Below are 15,827 nucleotides of genomic sequence, written 5' to 3'. Positions count from 1 at the left end.
CTGCTTTTTGGTTTTGCCTTCCTTAAGCTCACAGTTTCTCATGGCGTATAAGCCAACATAGGAGAAAACGGGACTTCCCTGGTGGCTCAGACAGTAAAGAATCCACCTGCAATGTGGGAGACCTGGGTTCGATCCCTGGGCCAAGAAGATCCCCTGGAGAAGGAAATGGCAACCCACTCCAGTATTCTTGCCTGGAGAATTCCATGGACAGAGGAGCCTGGTCTATAGTCCATGAGATCACTACAGGCTGGGGTCAGAGAAGCAGGCAGGCCTGGTGTAAGGCTTTGTGAATTTGAAGTTTATTCTGTGTATGATCAGAAACCACACTGATTTCTGGTTTTTGAAGCTCACCTTGGCTGCTCTGTGTGATAGGTTGCCTCCCAATACTCATAAAGGTCATGGGTGGTTTATTGTTCAGTACTTCATTTTGATGTTGCACCGTCCCAGCTGATCCTGGTGACATGGTCAGTGGCAGCCTAGTTAGACTGTGTAAGTGTTACCAACCTCCTTTCAATCTGACATGTAAGTATGTTGTCTTCTCTTTACTGGGAAGGCGATCCTAAATCTAGGGATGACATATCTTAACTGTTTGAGTTAAAAGCCAAAATATGCTTCTACTCCTTCTGAAAACACATGAAATTACTCACATGTGGAGCATGGCTTGAGTCAGATAATAGTTGAGTATTCACAAGTGACTCTTGGGAACGAGGGTGGCTTTTCCTCTTTGTCTTGATGAATTTGCTCACACTGTGGACTTGAAATGCAGCAAGTAAGGCAGTATTGTTAGGCCTTGTTGACAGCAGTTTGGGGGTACCAGTCATTCCTGTTTGAACCCTTTGCCCTGTCATAGTCTCTCATGTATGGTGAGGGAGAAGGTATTTGGATGACAACAAAAGTGGGCTAGAACACTGAGGCAGTTATTCAGATGTTCAAGTCATCCTTCAGTGTTTAAGAGAGCTTCTCTGAATTTGGATCCAGTCTTCAAAACAAGATAACATGGCACTGTGGCCAGGGAAAAGGATGTGACCTCTGACACAGCAGCATTATCCAGAACTTTCTCTGTGTAGTATCATTATGAAGTTCTGCTGAGAAAAATTTTATAATCAGGACTATTAGTAATTTTACTCAGCTGAAGCAAGAGACTTCTCTTACTTCTGCTACCATCTACAGTGATTAACAACTCCAAAGGCACAGCCAGCTCCAGGGGCCTAGCAAGAATCAAGAGTGCATTTTGTCAAATGCATGAAATGCAGAAGTGGCACGCTGTAGTTAGGGTAGTAGTGTAACCACCTAGTGGGAATGGAGAGGGAGCTTCCTACCCTCTCTTGTCATGTACAGACAGCAAACCCAAAACCTGCCTTCCGTGAGTCCCCTGAAAGTTCTTGTCCACATTAAAGATGAGTGAAGTGAAAGTCACTCAGTCATGGTCTGATTCTTTGTGACTCCATGGACTATACAGTCCATGGAATTCTCCAGGCCAGAATACTGGAGTGGGTAGCTTTTCCCTTCTCCAAGGGATCTTCCCAACCCAGGGATTGAAGCCAGGTGTCCCACATTGCAGGTGGATTCTTTACCAGCTGAGCTACAAGGAAGCCCAGGAATACTGGAGTGGGTAGCCTATCCCTTCTCCAGGGGATGTTCCCGACCCAGGAATCAACCCGGGGTTTCCTGCATTGCAGGCAGATTCTTTATCAACTGAGCTATCAGGGAAGCCCTGAAGATGAGAGAGACCACTTCCAGTCCTTAAAGATGAGAGAGAACAGGATTGGAAGAAGTGGAGCAGCTTTAAGTCAGGATGCTATCACTATCAAAACAATGAGAGGCTTTTCCACCAATTGCCATTGGCAGTTACTGTGACTAACAGAGGAAAGTAGGCTTTCATTCTTGTTTAGTCTGACATTAAGAGACGACTAGTGTTCTGGTCTTTAGGAGGCTGCAGTGGTGTGTCAGTGAACCACAGAGAAGGGTGCCTAAGAGTAAAGTGTGGCAGCCTCTGCCACTGACTGCCGACCTGAAGGCCAGCTCACTGCTGCTGAGTCCAGCAGAAGAGCTATAAAAAGTCAGAGTGCTTTTTATCTCCAGGAGACTGTCAACTCTTTGATAGTGGTTTCTTATTTTTATGGCAGAAGGGAGTAAAAAGCTTTTGTAATCAGAGAGATTTAGTACCAGGGGTCTGGATAAGGCTTTGCTAAGGAAGGAGAAAGCCTCTTTAATTTTGCTTCTGGAGTGTCAAGTAGAATGAGGACTCAGTGAAGAAAGCATAATCTAGTATCTGTTATCATCAATAGCCAGCTGCGTCCAAGAAGGCATTCATCTGTATGGCAGGCTTTGGAACTTTAAGCATGACTTCCATTATAGAAAAGGACAAATGTCCTTCTCCTGTAGATATTTCATGCCTGTGTTAGTCTCTTGGGCTGCCATAACAGAATACCACAGACTGGGTGGCTTAAACAACAGAAATTCATTTTCTCACAGTCCCGGAGGCTGGAATCCCAAGGGTAGCGTGCCATCTGGGTTGGTTTCTGATGAGACTCTTCTTCCTGGCTTGCGTCCTTACCTGGCCTTTCCTCTGTGTGTGAAGACAGAGAGTGGGTTCTGGTGTTTCTTCCTCTTATAAGGATACCAATCTAACAGGTTGGGGCTGTGCCCTTAAGACTTTATTTCACCCTGATTGCCTCATTAAAGGCCCATCTTCAGATACAGTCACATTGGGAGTTAGAGCTTATGAATTTGGGGGTGGGATACAAATCAGTCCTAACAGTGCCCCAAATAACAGATCTGTATCAGGTGTAACTTTTATGTCTAGAAGTGCAGTGGATAAGGTTAAGAAATTCCTCCTCGCCCGTGAGTAAATACACTAAAGGATTGAAAGACAAGCAGAATAGTTTTTCAGGATGGAAGAAAAGGCAAAACAAAGATCTTTCCCCGAATTGAATTCTAAGCTGGCATCATGACAGATTGTACCTGACTAGGGGAAGTGGGGCAAGAAGATATTGTACGATAACACCTATCACTTCATGATGTATGACAGATAGTAAATTGTATTTTTTACAGTGTTGTAATGGGCTTCCCTGGTGGCTCAGATGGTAAAGAATCCACCTGCAATGTGGGAGACTTGGATTCCATCCCTCGGTTGGGAAGATCCCCTGGAGGATGGCAACCCACTCCAGTATTCTTGCCTGGAGAATCCCCATGGACACAAGAGCCCGGTGGGTAACAGTCCATGGGGTTGCAGAGTTGGACACGACTGAGCAACTGTGTACAGCACAGCACAAGGGCTTTTAGTTGGGGTATAGTTTTTCACTTTGGGAAGGAGGTGATACTTTGCTGAGCCTCACGCTGTAATGGGAATTGAGCTTCCCAGCTGGTGCTAGTGGTAAAGAACCCGCCTGCCAGTGCAGGAGACACAAGAGACACAAGTTCAGTCCCTGGGTCAAGAAGATCCCCTGGAGAAGAAAATGGTAACCCACTTCAGTATTCTTGCCTGGAAAATCCTATGGACAGAGAAGCCTGGCGAGCTACAGTCCATGGGGTCACACAGAGTCAGATATGACTGAAGTTACATAGCATGCATGCAGGGGCTTTTAGTTGGGGTATAATTTTTTGCTTTGGGAGTAAGGTGCTATTTTGCTTAGCCTCATGCTATAATGAGAGTTGAGGCAGTGGGAAGAAACTTGCCAGGCTAATTTAATTTTAACTAGTAAGGCAGATTGAATGAGCTTTCTTTCATTAAAACCAAAGGGTTGAAAGTACAGAATCAAGGATTAGCTTGACAGCAGTTTGTGGAACAGGAACACAAAAGGTCTTAGGTTAAGGTCCTCAGTTAAGGTAGGCAGCATGGGAAATTTTCATTAAAAAAGACACTCTAGGACTGTGTTCCATCTGTTTTACAGAAGGTGATAGCATGCCGTTTACAGAGGCACTACTGATTTTACACTTTAATGGGAATATAAGCATGCTTGCCAGATAGAGGCCCCAGAAAAATGTTCATTTACAGGCTGAGAGATAGGAGACAGTGCGACCTGATTAGAGATTCTTAGAGCATTAGTGAAAATGTTAGTTGCTCAGTCCTGCCCAACTCTTTGTGACTCCATGGATTGTAGCCTGCCAGACTCTTCTGTCCATGGGATTCTCCAGACAAGAATACTGGAGTGGGCTGCCATTCCCTTCTCTAGGAAATCTTTCCCAACCCAGACCTCCCACATGGGAGGCAGATTCTTTACCATCTCAGGCAATAATCTGGAGTAATGCTGGAAAATATCTTGCCTTATTTTAGTGCCAGTGGACTCTGGTGCCATCTGCCACAGAAGAGATGTAAGCATGGGCTCAGCCAGAGGCAGGAGAGCACCCACAGGATGCTGCGAGCATGCCCCAGGCTCTCCTGTGAGGGGTGTGGTCGCAGAGGGTCTCTTTCCTAAGGTGGGCCTCATCAGGACTTTGGACTTGTAGAAACACTTTTGTTTCCCAATGACCTTCCTCTCCACCTTAACACGAAGCGGGGTTTAGCCTAGTGCTTCTCAATCGGGGGTGATTTTGCCACTGAGGGGACATTTGGCAATGTCTCGAGACACTTTTGCTTGTCATAGCTTGCGGGGAGGTGCTGAGTGGAGGGATGCTGCGAGGTATCTTACAGTGCACAGGGCATCCTCCAAAACAGGATTGGCCACCCAAAATGTTAGTCATGCTAGAATTCAGAAATCGAAATCGTGGAAAGCCCATGGTTTCTTGTGTAACTCTCTGAGCCTTTCTTCCCACCTTTACCTCCTTTTGTTCTCTAAAATTTCTTGGCCTCGTTTGTGGGCCTCTAAGCTTTTGGTCTTGTAAATCAACCATACCTCAATTTAAGAAATAAAGTTATTTAATTTTTTTTTGAAAAGGAGGGGGGAATAAAAACCCTTTTATCTTTATGGCCATGAGTTTGGTTTTAGTAGATTCCTGTGGAGAGGTTTGCTAGGATGAAAAGTGCAGCTAAAGAACTTGTTCACCAGCAAACAGTGTAACCTGTTCCTGGGTCTTTGACCACAGACCAACCAACAGTCCAGGCTCAGTCTTAGTGGCAATATTAATGCCTAAATATTTAAGAGCAACCTATTTTTAGCCTCCATATTTAGTCTCCATATTTTAGTCACCACTTTTCCTTGCTCTCGACAGTTGTCCATTTTAGTTCAAGTCTGGACTCCGCAGGCATTCCTGCAGGATAGGTTCAGGGAGTTGGTTTTGCATAGTGATGGCCCTCTGGTCTTCTGGCAGGGAGAGAGGGACAGCGACTAAATGAGGAGTCAGGGAGGGGATCTAGGGACCTGCCTCTGCCTAAGCACTTTTTCAACCAAGCCTTCTGACTTTAGCCGCTCTTTGCTCTCACTTCCACAGGGAGCTGGCACCAATTCCTAAGCCTGCTGGCAATTTTGCAGTGCAACTGGAGTTGCTTCTCAGCTTTCCCCGGCATCACTTTAGTGGGAGTCAGTTTTCTAAGGACTGTAAAATCAGTTACCTCCTGTCCATCTGCTTTCTAGTTCTCAAATTTTAGTGGTTTTTCTCTTCTTGTTCTTTTTGCCCGTAGTTGAAGCAAACTCTTTTCCTGCTGGTTTTAGTGGGGTTGAGAGTGCTGAGAAAGTGAGAGTAAAATTGATATGTTTAATTCTCTTTATGTCAAGTCCATATAGACTTCATTTTTACATACTGTTCTAAGTCTTGCCTTCTCCATTTAGTGTAATATGGAGGTTTTTCTGTGTCTCCATATATAAATCATCTAGTTCTTTTAAAGTAGTGCTGTTTCATTGTCTAGATGTATTGTGATTGATTCAAGCACACCCCTATTGAGGGACATTGTGTTTTTGTCCTCTTTTCTGTCACAGGCAATGCTGTAATCATTTTTACATCTACTGTGCGCCTTTGGTTACACGTGTGTGCAGTATGATGAATGCAAGTCAGACTGCCAGAATTTCTATCCTATCTTTGCCGCTCAGTGACTGTAGAACCTTGGACAAGTTCTATAACTTCTCTCAGTCCAGTTACCTCATTCCTAAAGTGGGACTAATAGGATTATTAGTCATAGGATTAAAATTATAGGATTATTGAAAGCGAAAGCAAAGTCGCTCAGTCGTGTCTGACTCTTTGCAACCCCATGGACTGTAGCCCACCAGGCATCTCTGTCCATGGGATTCTCCAGGCAAGAATACTGGAGTGGGTTGTCATTTCCCTCTCCAGGGGATCTTCTCGACCCAGGGATTGGACCCAGGTTTCCTACATTGCAGGCAGACGCTTTACCCTCTGAGGGAAGATGAAATAAGATGTGCTTAAAATAGTACCTGGAACATACATAGTATGTGCCATGGTAAATGTTAGCCATTCTTATTTTTCCTTTAGAATAAATTCCTAAAAGGTATACATGTTGTTGTTGTTTTAGTTATTACTAAGTCATGTCTGACTCTTTTGCGATCCCATGGTCTGTAGCTCGCCAGTTTCCATCCATGGGATTTCCCAGGTAAGAATACGGGAGTGGGTTTCCATTTCCTTCTCTAGTTGACCTTTCTGACCCAGAGGTGGAACCCATGTCTCCTAGATTGGCAGGCAGATGCTTTACCACTGAGCCACCAAGGAAGCCCGAAAAGGTATACATGTATGTTTCAAATTTTAATAGAAATTGCCGAATGGTGCTTCCAAAAGCCTGCCGCATTGTATATTTCAAACATAGTGAGACTGTCTTCCTTCACTCTCTGTGTCACAGAAATGAAAACATCTCTGAGCTAATTGCTTTCCATCATTGTCTGCTATTTATTTTGTAAAAAATGAAATATTTCTCTGTATGCCTATTTTTATCAATCCTGGGAAACTCAAGACTATGAGAGATGGATGTGTTTTCTTACCGTGGTACTTTTTGAAATCATTGGCCCCTAGTAGATTATCAAACTATATACTTTGCAAAATCAGAATGATGTGAAATGCCATTTCAGTTTTTAATTTGTATTTTTAAATTTATGAGTGACATTGGTTATCTTTGCATTGGTCATCTTTTCGCTCAGGTATTGTTGGGAGAATGTGTACTCTGTGTGTGTGTGTGTGTGTGTGTGTGTGTGTGTGTGTGTGTGTGTGTGTGTGAACACTAATAGCAGTTTAAGGTCCATAGCATAGTTTAGCTGTCAGATCTGTTCTTACTTATGTTGGATGCTGATTATTTCTTTTTTATTGAGTCTTATTTGTCCAACTAGATAGTAAAGATTTTGAGTAATAATTGTTTAGTATTTGCTTATATCCCAGGAAGCACATAGATTTTAGTATTAAGTGTTGTCTCTAAAATAAAGAAGTTTGATTTTTATGTTTGGTGTTTTGTTGTAATTATTTGTGAAGTGAATTTTTTGTGAGTAATGAATTTCTTTTGTAAAACTGAAGTTTACAGAAAATTCAGGTAGGGAAAAAATATAAAGAATACAATACTCAACTTTCTAGCATCTAAGAATAGTCATCATTACTAAGTTTAAGAAGTAATTCTGGGCACATCTGGCTGAGTGGTTGGATGAATGGGCACACAGATAATTCTCTAAAAATGGGATCATATATATACAATTTAAAATAATAGCATAATTAATCCTGTTCGAATTGACAGTTGAAATAAAACTGGAAGGGTTACTGAATTATCGTAAAGTTACTCTAAGGGTAGAAAGAAAAGTAACTTTAAAAACTGAAAGGTTGAAGTCAGAGGTTTTTGTGACTTCAGAGGTGTTTGTAAATTTTTCTCCTTTGGGTTATCTGTAATGAAATTTGTAACCAACTTTATAGCTCTTGCCTTGCCTCATTTTAATTTTGACAAGACCTTAACTTAAGATGTTTGATTTGAGAATTTTAGTCTGTGATCTGGAAAAAGGCCAAGACCAATACTTTTCATGATGTGTTAGAGAAAGCTCTAAGGTTCTACAGAGATGCTTCCTCATTTCTGCTTTTATCTATTTCATATATTAAAATACTGTATAAAATTTTGTTTGGGAATAAGAAAGTCCTGCAACCTAAAAAATAGTTTGAGAAGCATTGGGAAGTACATATGCTAATAGGAAACTAGGAAAAAAAAAAAAAAAGACAACTTATATAGCATTGTTATTTACTTCTTTGTGTTTCAGAATTGCCAAGCACTTACATCTCTTGGTTTAGAAAGTGTAGTTCAGTTCAGTTCAGTCGCTCATTCATGTCCGACTCTTTGCGACCCCATGAACCGCAGCATGCCAGGCTTCCCTGTCCATTACCAACTCCCAGAGTTTACCCAGACTCATGTCCGTTGAGTCGGTGATGCCATCCAACCATCTCATCCTCTGTTGTCCCCTTCTCCTCTTGCCCTCAATCTTTCCCAACATCAGGGTCTTTTCAAATGAGTCAGCTCTTCATATCAGGTGGCCAAAATATTGGAGTTTTAGCTTTAACATCAATCAGAAAGTGTAGATGGCTAGTTTATTCCCATGAATTAGGAAGTGAAATACTGAGAATTTACACTGAATATGCTGACAGTCCCTTATTTGTAATGGATTCTGTTGGCACCACTGTTATATGTATGTGTCTGTGACAGCACAATGACAGTGACAGTGAGAACTGCAAGTGATGGACTTATTAACTAAAGCTGAAAGCTTTGAAAAATTACTCTGGGCTGCTGCAGGGGCTCTCTAGTCATCACAGTGGTTGATACACTACAAAACATTTGCGACTCTTCACAGAGTGATATTTACCAGCTATAATGAAAGGTCGGTTAAATTACTGCATTTTCCATCTGCTTCCTTGTGAAAGACTAATCGTTTGATGAATTTGTGGGATTAACATCAAAAGAAATAAAATTTTTAAATACGTATTTGTTACAGTCCTCGTGTTTAGAATGGATTCCCTTTCATAATCCATGTTGATGGCTTCCATATTTGTGCAGATTAAGAAAATATTTTACTACTCTCAAGGCAGAGAAAAAACTTTGAAGTTTAGGATATGCTAAAAGAAAATTATACATTCTCTTTTCTCACCCCTAAGCAGGAGCTGTGTTTTATAGCTAATGGATGAATTTAATGTTAAGTTTAGTGTCTGAGTCAGAGAAGGCAATGGTACCCCACTCCAGTACTCTGGCCTGGAAAATCCCATGGACGGAGGAGCCTGGTAGGCTACAGTCTACAGGGTCGCTGAGAGTTGGACACAACTTAGTGACTTCACTTTCACTTTTCACTTTCATGCATTGGAGGAGGAAATGGCAACCCACTCTAGTGTTCTTGCCTGGAGAATCCCAGGGACGGTGGAGCCTGGTGGGCTGCCGTCTATGGGGTCGCACAGAGTCGGACACGACTGAAGTGACTTAGCAGCAGCAGCAGCAGTATGTTGAGTGCATGCTGATTTTTGTGGCAAGCCAAGGTAGTCCTTGATGGTGCTGTTTTTGTTTTTTTAAATATCATGCCTCACTAGGGAAATTAAGTACTTTATTACATGATCGCATTATTGTAGAATCATTACCTTCAAGGGAGCATTTTTCGTGGCCATGGGCCCCATATTCGTTTGGGGAGGTTTTCAGAAAAATCTTAATTGGTAGCAGATAGCCTTATGGTACCAAACAGTGATGAGCTTGCATCTTACCATCCAGCAAATGTGTGTAGGCACATTCTTATGAGACCTTGACAGCCCACTTTCCTCCCTTTACTGTTTTTAATCATCGAGGGACGCTCGTCTTTCAGTCTAGAAGCAGACTGGAGCTCCTTGTCACCCCCTTCATTCTGAATGCAGAGCAGAGCGGGGTTGAAGGGGCTGTGACAGTTTTGCTTCTAGGGCGCAGCTTCTCAGGGCAGTGCAGCTTGGAAACAGCACAGGGGGTTGTCCCGGCGGTTGCACCCCAGGGCCTGAATTCAAATGCCTGCGTCCAAGTCCCCACTCCCTCTGTGTGATGTAGGGAAGGAGAGGAGTAATGGAGCCTTCTTGGAGAGCAACAGTAAAAATTAAGTACGATTTATATGTAAAGCATTTAACACAGCATCTGGCACTTAGTGGGTATTTGGCAGATGTTCCTGTGTACATCATCCAGCTCACTGATGTCAGCCCTGTGTCATTCCTGTTGAGTTAGGTGGCCAAACCCAAACACACATCTGGGGCAAACACTTCTCAATGAAATCACTGTCCTCTGCTTAGGGTGGCGCCAAAGGATTCCTTTATCGTGAGAGGAGATTTCACATGACTGGCCTCTTTCCTGCCACGTTGCTCGGGTGTAAGTAGCAGGCATTCTAGGACAGTGAACAGTGTAGGACGTCTACTTCCCCACACTGTTGTTCTCTGCTTGCCTTTGTGTACAGCATATTCATTGTTGATTCAGATGTACCAAGGGATTTCTTTTTCTTTTTGAGGACTTACTGAAAGACATTTGATTTATAGGAGTTCTTTGCCCACCTCCACTCCCAGTTGTTTTCAATTCTTCCATTTGCTTTATCATTTTCTGTTAAAAATTCACACTGCATGGGGCAAAATAGCTAAGCCCGTGGAGAAATAACACATTTTAGCTCTGTTTATAATTTTAAAGATAATAACTTGTTTTTAGTTGTGTCCTTAAAAGGCTTTTTATTTTATCATATCTGATACATTGAATATTGTACCTTTCTGAATTAAATGTGACCAGGAACTTGTGGTTGCTCCTTCCCCGCCCCAGTGTGGCTGTGGATCAAAAGAGCTATCGAGCTTGTATTAAGAGCACACACTATTGCATTTCATGACAAGCTAGCATCATTCCCAAGCAGCAAGACTAAAGCTTTAAATCTAGAATTTTATAACATGTCAAATCCTAATGATGATATGATATCTTAATATAATGTAACCTAATATACTGTAAGTCCTAGGGAAGGAAATGGCAGTGTATTCCAGTATTCTTGCCTGGGAAGTCCCATGACAGAGGAGCCTGGAAGGCTATAGTCTGTGAAGTTGCAAAAGAGTTGGAGGTGACTTAACCATAACAAGAAGGAATAGCATACCTTATTTCATTGTGCTTTGCAGATATAGTGGTTTGTTTGTTTGTTTGTTTGTTTTTAAACAAATTGGTTGATGCCACTTTCCAACAACATTTGTTCACTTCCTGTTTCTTTGTCACATTTTTCTAATTCTTGAAATATTTCAAATCGTCTACAGGTAAAATGATTATGATTCACTGAAGGCTAAGATGATGGTTAGCATTTTTTATCAATAAATATTTTTAAATTACAGAGTGTACATTTTTTAGACATAATGCTGTTATGCACTTAATAGACCACAGGATAGTATAAACATAACTTTTATATGCACTGGGAAATCAAAAAATTCATGTGACTCATTTGTTGTGCTGTTTGCTTTATTGTGGAGGTCTGTAGCTGAATCCACAGTATCTCTGACCTCTGCCTGTATAATATAGTCATGTGAGTGTTCTATAGCTTAATTTTGGTATATGGAACTCCCGCTTGTACTCATTCAGCTTTGCCATGATAGACTAGGAGGATCTGCTTTTAGTCCCACAGTCACAGGAAAGATGGAGAGTTGGAGAGTGAAGAGTGTTGGAAGGTATGGGTTTTTGCCATCTTCTCACCCCTCCCCTACCAGCCCAAATGATCAATAGATGAAATTGGAATGCTGATCCATGTGATTTCATATTACTAAAAATGTACATGAATGAGATGGCTCAGCAAGGGTAGGGATGTAACCAACCAGTCATTGTGGAGTAGTTTCTCTGAATTTGCTTCTCAGTGATATCTACTTCTGTGCGTTCATCTTGGTTAATTCTTACAGGGCAAAACTCATGTTTGTGCTGAAATGCCTTATAGACCACTTGCTGGACATGGTGGAAGACAAAGCTTGATTATGATTTGACACTGAGTTCTAGACCCAATAGAGAGAGTAGTACTTTGTGTGTTTCCTTGTACCTACATGGATACGTCAGCCATAATCTTAAAATGTTAAATCATAAAATTACTTAATGAAAAATATTACTAAAGATACTATTATTCCTTATGGGTACATTACTTAGCATACTAGCCTTGAATCAATTGCTCATTGTCATATAGTTTCATGTGTAAGAATAAATACTAGGTTATGCAAGTATCTTTGTGAATATAAATAAGGAGGAATTAGAAAGCTGTTATTCACTCATGTTTGCAGTTGTGCAGTGAGCAGAGTAGAGGAGTCATAGAAAGTATGGAAGGCATCTAGTCGAGGGTTGGAGAAATGCAGTCACAGAAGAAACATCAGAGAATAGTAAGACTTTTCATGGCAATAAATTCGGAAGATGGTAAAGTCAGAAGAGAATGGGATTGCAACAGGAACTGGCACGTGAGGTAGACAGGCAGAAAGAGAGGAGAGAGTCTTTCTAAAGGAAGAACTCAGAGCAGTGCCTCAAGAATGTGCTGACTCCCACGTTCACATACGGTTCCTCACAGCTCTAAATCAGTTTGCAGAACCATGGGAACAGTAGCCTGGTATATTGTTGTGTCGTTGCTAAGTTGTATCCAGACTGTGGCCCCGTGGACTGTAGCCAGCCAGTCTCCTCTGTTCCTGGGTTTCCCAGGCTAGAATTCTGGAGCAGGTTGCCATTCTTCTCTGAGGGACCTTTCCAACCCAGGAGTCAAACCTGCCTCTCCTGCATTGGCAGGCAGATTCTTTACCTCTTAGCCACCAGGGAAGCCCTGTCTGCTATATAGCGATAAGTAATAGGGCAGTTCTTTCAGAGAAAACACTTCTCATTGACTGAGACTGGAGTCAGATCCTGCTGCTGCTGAGAGGTTGCTTCAGTTGTGTCCAACTCTGTGCGACCCCATAGACGGCAGCCCACCAGGCTCCACCGTCCCTGGGATTCTCCAGCAAGAACACTGGAGTGGGTTGCCATTTCCTTCTCCAGTGCATAAAAGTGAAAGTGAAGTCACTCAGTCGTGTCCGACTCTTCCCAACCCCATGGACTGCAGCCCACCAGGCTCCTCCATCCATGGGATTTTCCAGGCAAGAGTACTGGAGTGGTGTGCCATGGCCTTCTCCGGGAGTCAAATCCTAAGGCTTCTTAAAGATCTGTTGCAGTCACCCACCAAGATGAGAGTGGTCCTCTTCTGGCCTCAGACACTGATTGTGTGGCAGAGAGTACATATTTTTAACCGTCTCAAGACTCTACTATTATTGTAGAATGAGGTATGGGTCAGTTAGTCTTTAAATGCCTTCCATCTTTGAATTTCTTAAACTCTGTCTTTTGGGCACATGTAAACACAGCTCTCATCCTTACTAGTGACATTATTTTGAAAACAGGATAAAAACAGAGGAATAATACTCTTTGTTGAAAAGTAATTTTTCTAGACTTTTTGGAGTTTACTGTTTGAACAAAGTTTTGGAAGTATGATAAAAGGAAGGAACCCATGTTTATAGATGTTCAGTTATTTAAAAAAAATTTTTTAAATAGAGCTTGCCAAAAGTAGAGCTGTATTATCCCTGTTCTGGAACATTGTTTGGATTTCTTGTCTATTGCAATGAAATGGAAATTTTATAGAGCAGTCAAAGAGTTTAGATACTCTTAATTTCTTATCAAACAGAACACTTAAAAAATAACCCTGGATGACTTTCCCTGCTTTGATTCTTCTTCCTGAAGGGTGTTTTCCCTTGAAAACCCCTGAACCTCAGAGTTAGTGTAATTGGATCTCAGTGAAGTGGAGGAAACCATAGGGTGCTGATGCCCTCAGTGGCCAAGGTGCTGTGAGGAGTCCTGGGCGAGTGCTGGCCAGACAGAGACTGTGCACTCGGGCGGAGACTGTGGGCCAAGGGAGAAGTGAATTACAACTCACTTTGACCTTATAACTTTCACTTTTTAGGGAATAATCTTCTCCCTGGCTTATATGTAGAAAAATACACATTAAAAACAACAGACTGGATAACAAAAGTCCTAAAAATTGGAGCTTTACTAAAATAAGGGATCATGCCAGTATGACTCTTCTCCCTGTCTTTTGGGAGTGAGTGCAGCCTCTTTGGGGTCACAAAGTTGGACATGACTGAAGTGACTTAGCAGCAGCAGCAGCAGCAACCTCTTTAGTGTACCATGTAAAAGAAAGAATAATATGGTTCCTTCCACTGAGAAAGAAAACTAATTACATGACTATTCCAAAGGTTTCAGACTTACCTGGAGATTTTCCTAATGATGTCTTATAATCTGTATTTTATTCTGTTTCAGACATTTCTTTGATAGTATGTTTATCTTTCCTAGAAATATTTATCTTTCCTAGAAATTCTGCCATAATATTTCTATTAAAATGATTTTCTGTTTTTAAAATCCTTTAAGTTTCATTGTACTAGTAATATATTCTTATTGTTTGTGTTAGTCACGCAGTCATGTCTGACTTTTTGTGACCCCATGGATTATAGCCCACCACGCTCCTCTATCCACAGAATTCTCCAGGCAAGGATACTGGAGTGGCTTGCCATTCCCTTCTCCAGGAGATCTTCCCATACCAGGGATCGAACTGACGTCTCCCACATTGCAGGGGGATTCTTTACCATCTGAGCTACGAGGGAAGCCCTAAAAGCTTTAAAAAACATAATTTTTTTTTTTTTAATGACAGCCACCTGCATCTCTTCTCCCTCTTTTCCCTCCCATCTTGGTTAATTCAATCCAAAAGCTGTCGGGTAGGGTTGAGTAAGGTAGAAGATCAAATGACATAAAACCTAGAAGCTATAAGAGAGTAAATATAAATAGATCAATAATTTTAATACATAAAATTTAAAAATTCTGCATGAAGAAAACTAAGCTATGACATGAACTGAGGAAAACTTTTGTTCAAAGGGCCAATTTTCTTTGTCTGTAAAAATGCTAAGAAAACGAAAGAAGGGAAAGGTATGTAGAGGTTTTGATGTAGCATTTTTTAAATAATGTCAAAACATGCCCCCAAATAACAGAATAGTTAAGCAGTTTCTAAGGAAAAGAACCTTCTATAGCCATTAAGATGATAGTATGAAAATTCAGTGGTGTCCCAATTGTGGGTGATTTTCCCTTTCTATTTTCTGTGTTTTGAATAAAACAAAATGAATCTCCAAAAAGCAATACAGTGTTATCAGGAAAAATAAATGCTTTATGTAAAAAAAAAAAAAAATACAAATCAATTAGAGAAAGATCAGCAACCCAACAGAGGGTCTGCAAAGGAATGGAACATACTGTTCATAGAAAAGTCTCTTAAGCATATGAAAAAATACCCATTCTCACTCATAAGAGCAATGCTGTAGACTAAGATACTACTTTTTATGTGCTAGTTGGACAAAGATCAGAGTTAAAGCACTTTTGAAGAGTCCCTGAGGAAGCAAGCACTTTCAAAACTTGCTGGATCAGATTATAAGTTAACACAACTTTTGCAGAGCACAGTTTGGGCATAGCTAGCAAATTTACTAACACACACTTCCTTTGACTAGGAACTTATCCTACTGCCATCCTGCCACATAAACTGATAAATGTATAAAATTATTCATTGTAGCATCATTTGTAGCAGCAAAAGAGTGTGAACAACACAAATGTCAGTCAGTGGGGACTGGGGTGTTTCTACAATGGAATGCTCTACAGCCATCAAGAAATTAAGGAGCTTTAGGTAAAGTGAAATCTAAGGTATATGTTAAGAGAAAAAACATAAAATATAGAAGTATGTATGTAGCATGCTACCATTTGTGTCAGGAAAGGGGAAAGGGATAGTTAATCATATTTGCCTATGCATGGTGTCTCTGGAAATACACATGAGATACAGTCGCACTGCTGTCTCCAGAGTGAACAGCAGGGTGGCTGAAATACAGGAATTGTCAGGCTTTGCAAAGACCTTTTTGGATCTGTGAATTTTTAACCATAGGAATTTACCTAT

The 15,827-nt window shown here is 41.3% G+C and overlaps 1 protein-coding gene across 4 annotated transcripts in view; it reads left to right on the top strand.

Annotated features, from left to right (window-relative positions):
• The window catches only part of RAB3GAP2 (RAB3 GTPase activating non-catalytic protein subunit 2), a 103,286-nt gene that overhangs the window by 24,796 nt on the left and 62,663 nt on the right, over positions 1 to 15,827 (top strand). The gene's annotated exons all lie outside the window — the stretch shown is intronic.

Source organism: Ovis aries, chromosome 12 (assembly GCF_016772045.2).
Source record: "Ovis aries strain OAR_USU_Benz2616 breed Rambouillet chromosome 12, ARS-UI_Ramb_v3.0, whole genome shotgun sequence".
NCBI classification, from domain to species: domain Eukaryota; kingdom Metazoa; phylum Chordata; class Mammalia; order Artiodactyla; family Bovidae; genus Ovis; species Ovis aries.
This window is presented reverse-complemented; position numbering and strand designations above follow the sequence as displayed.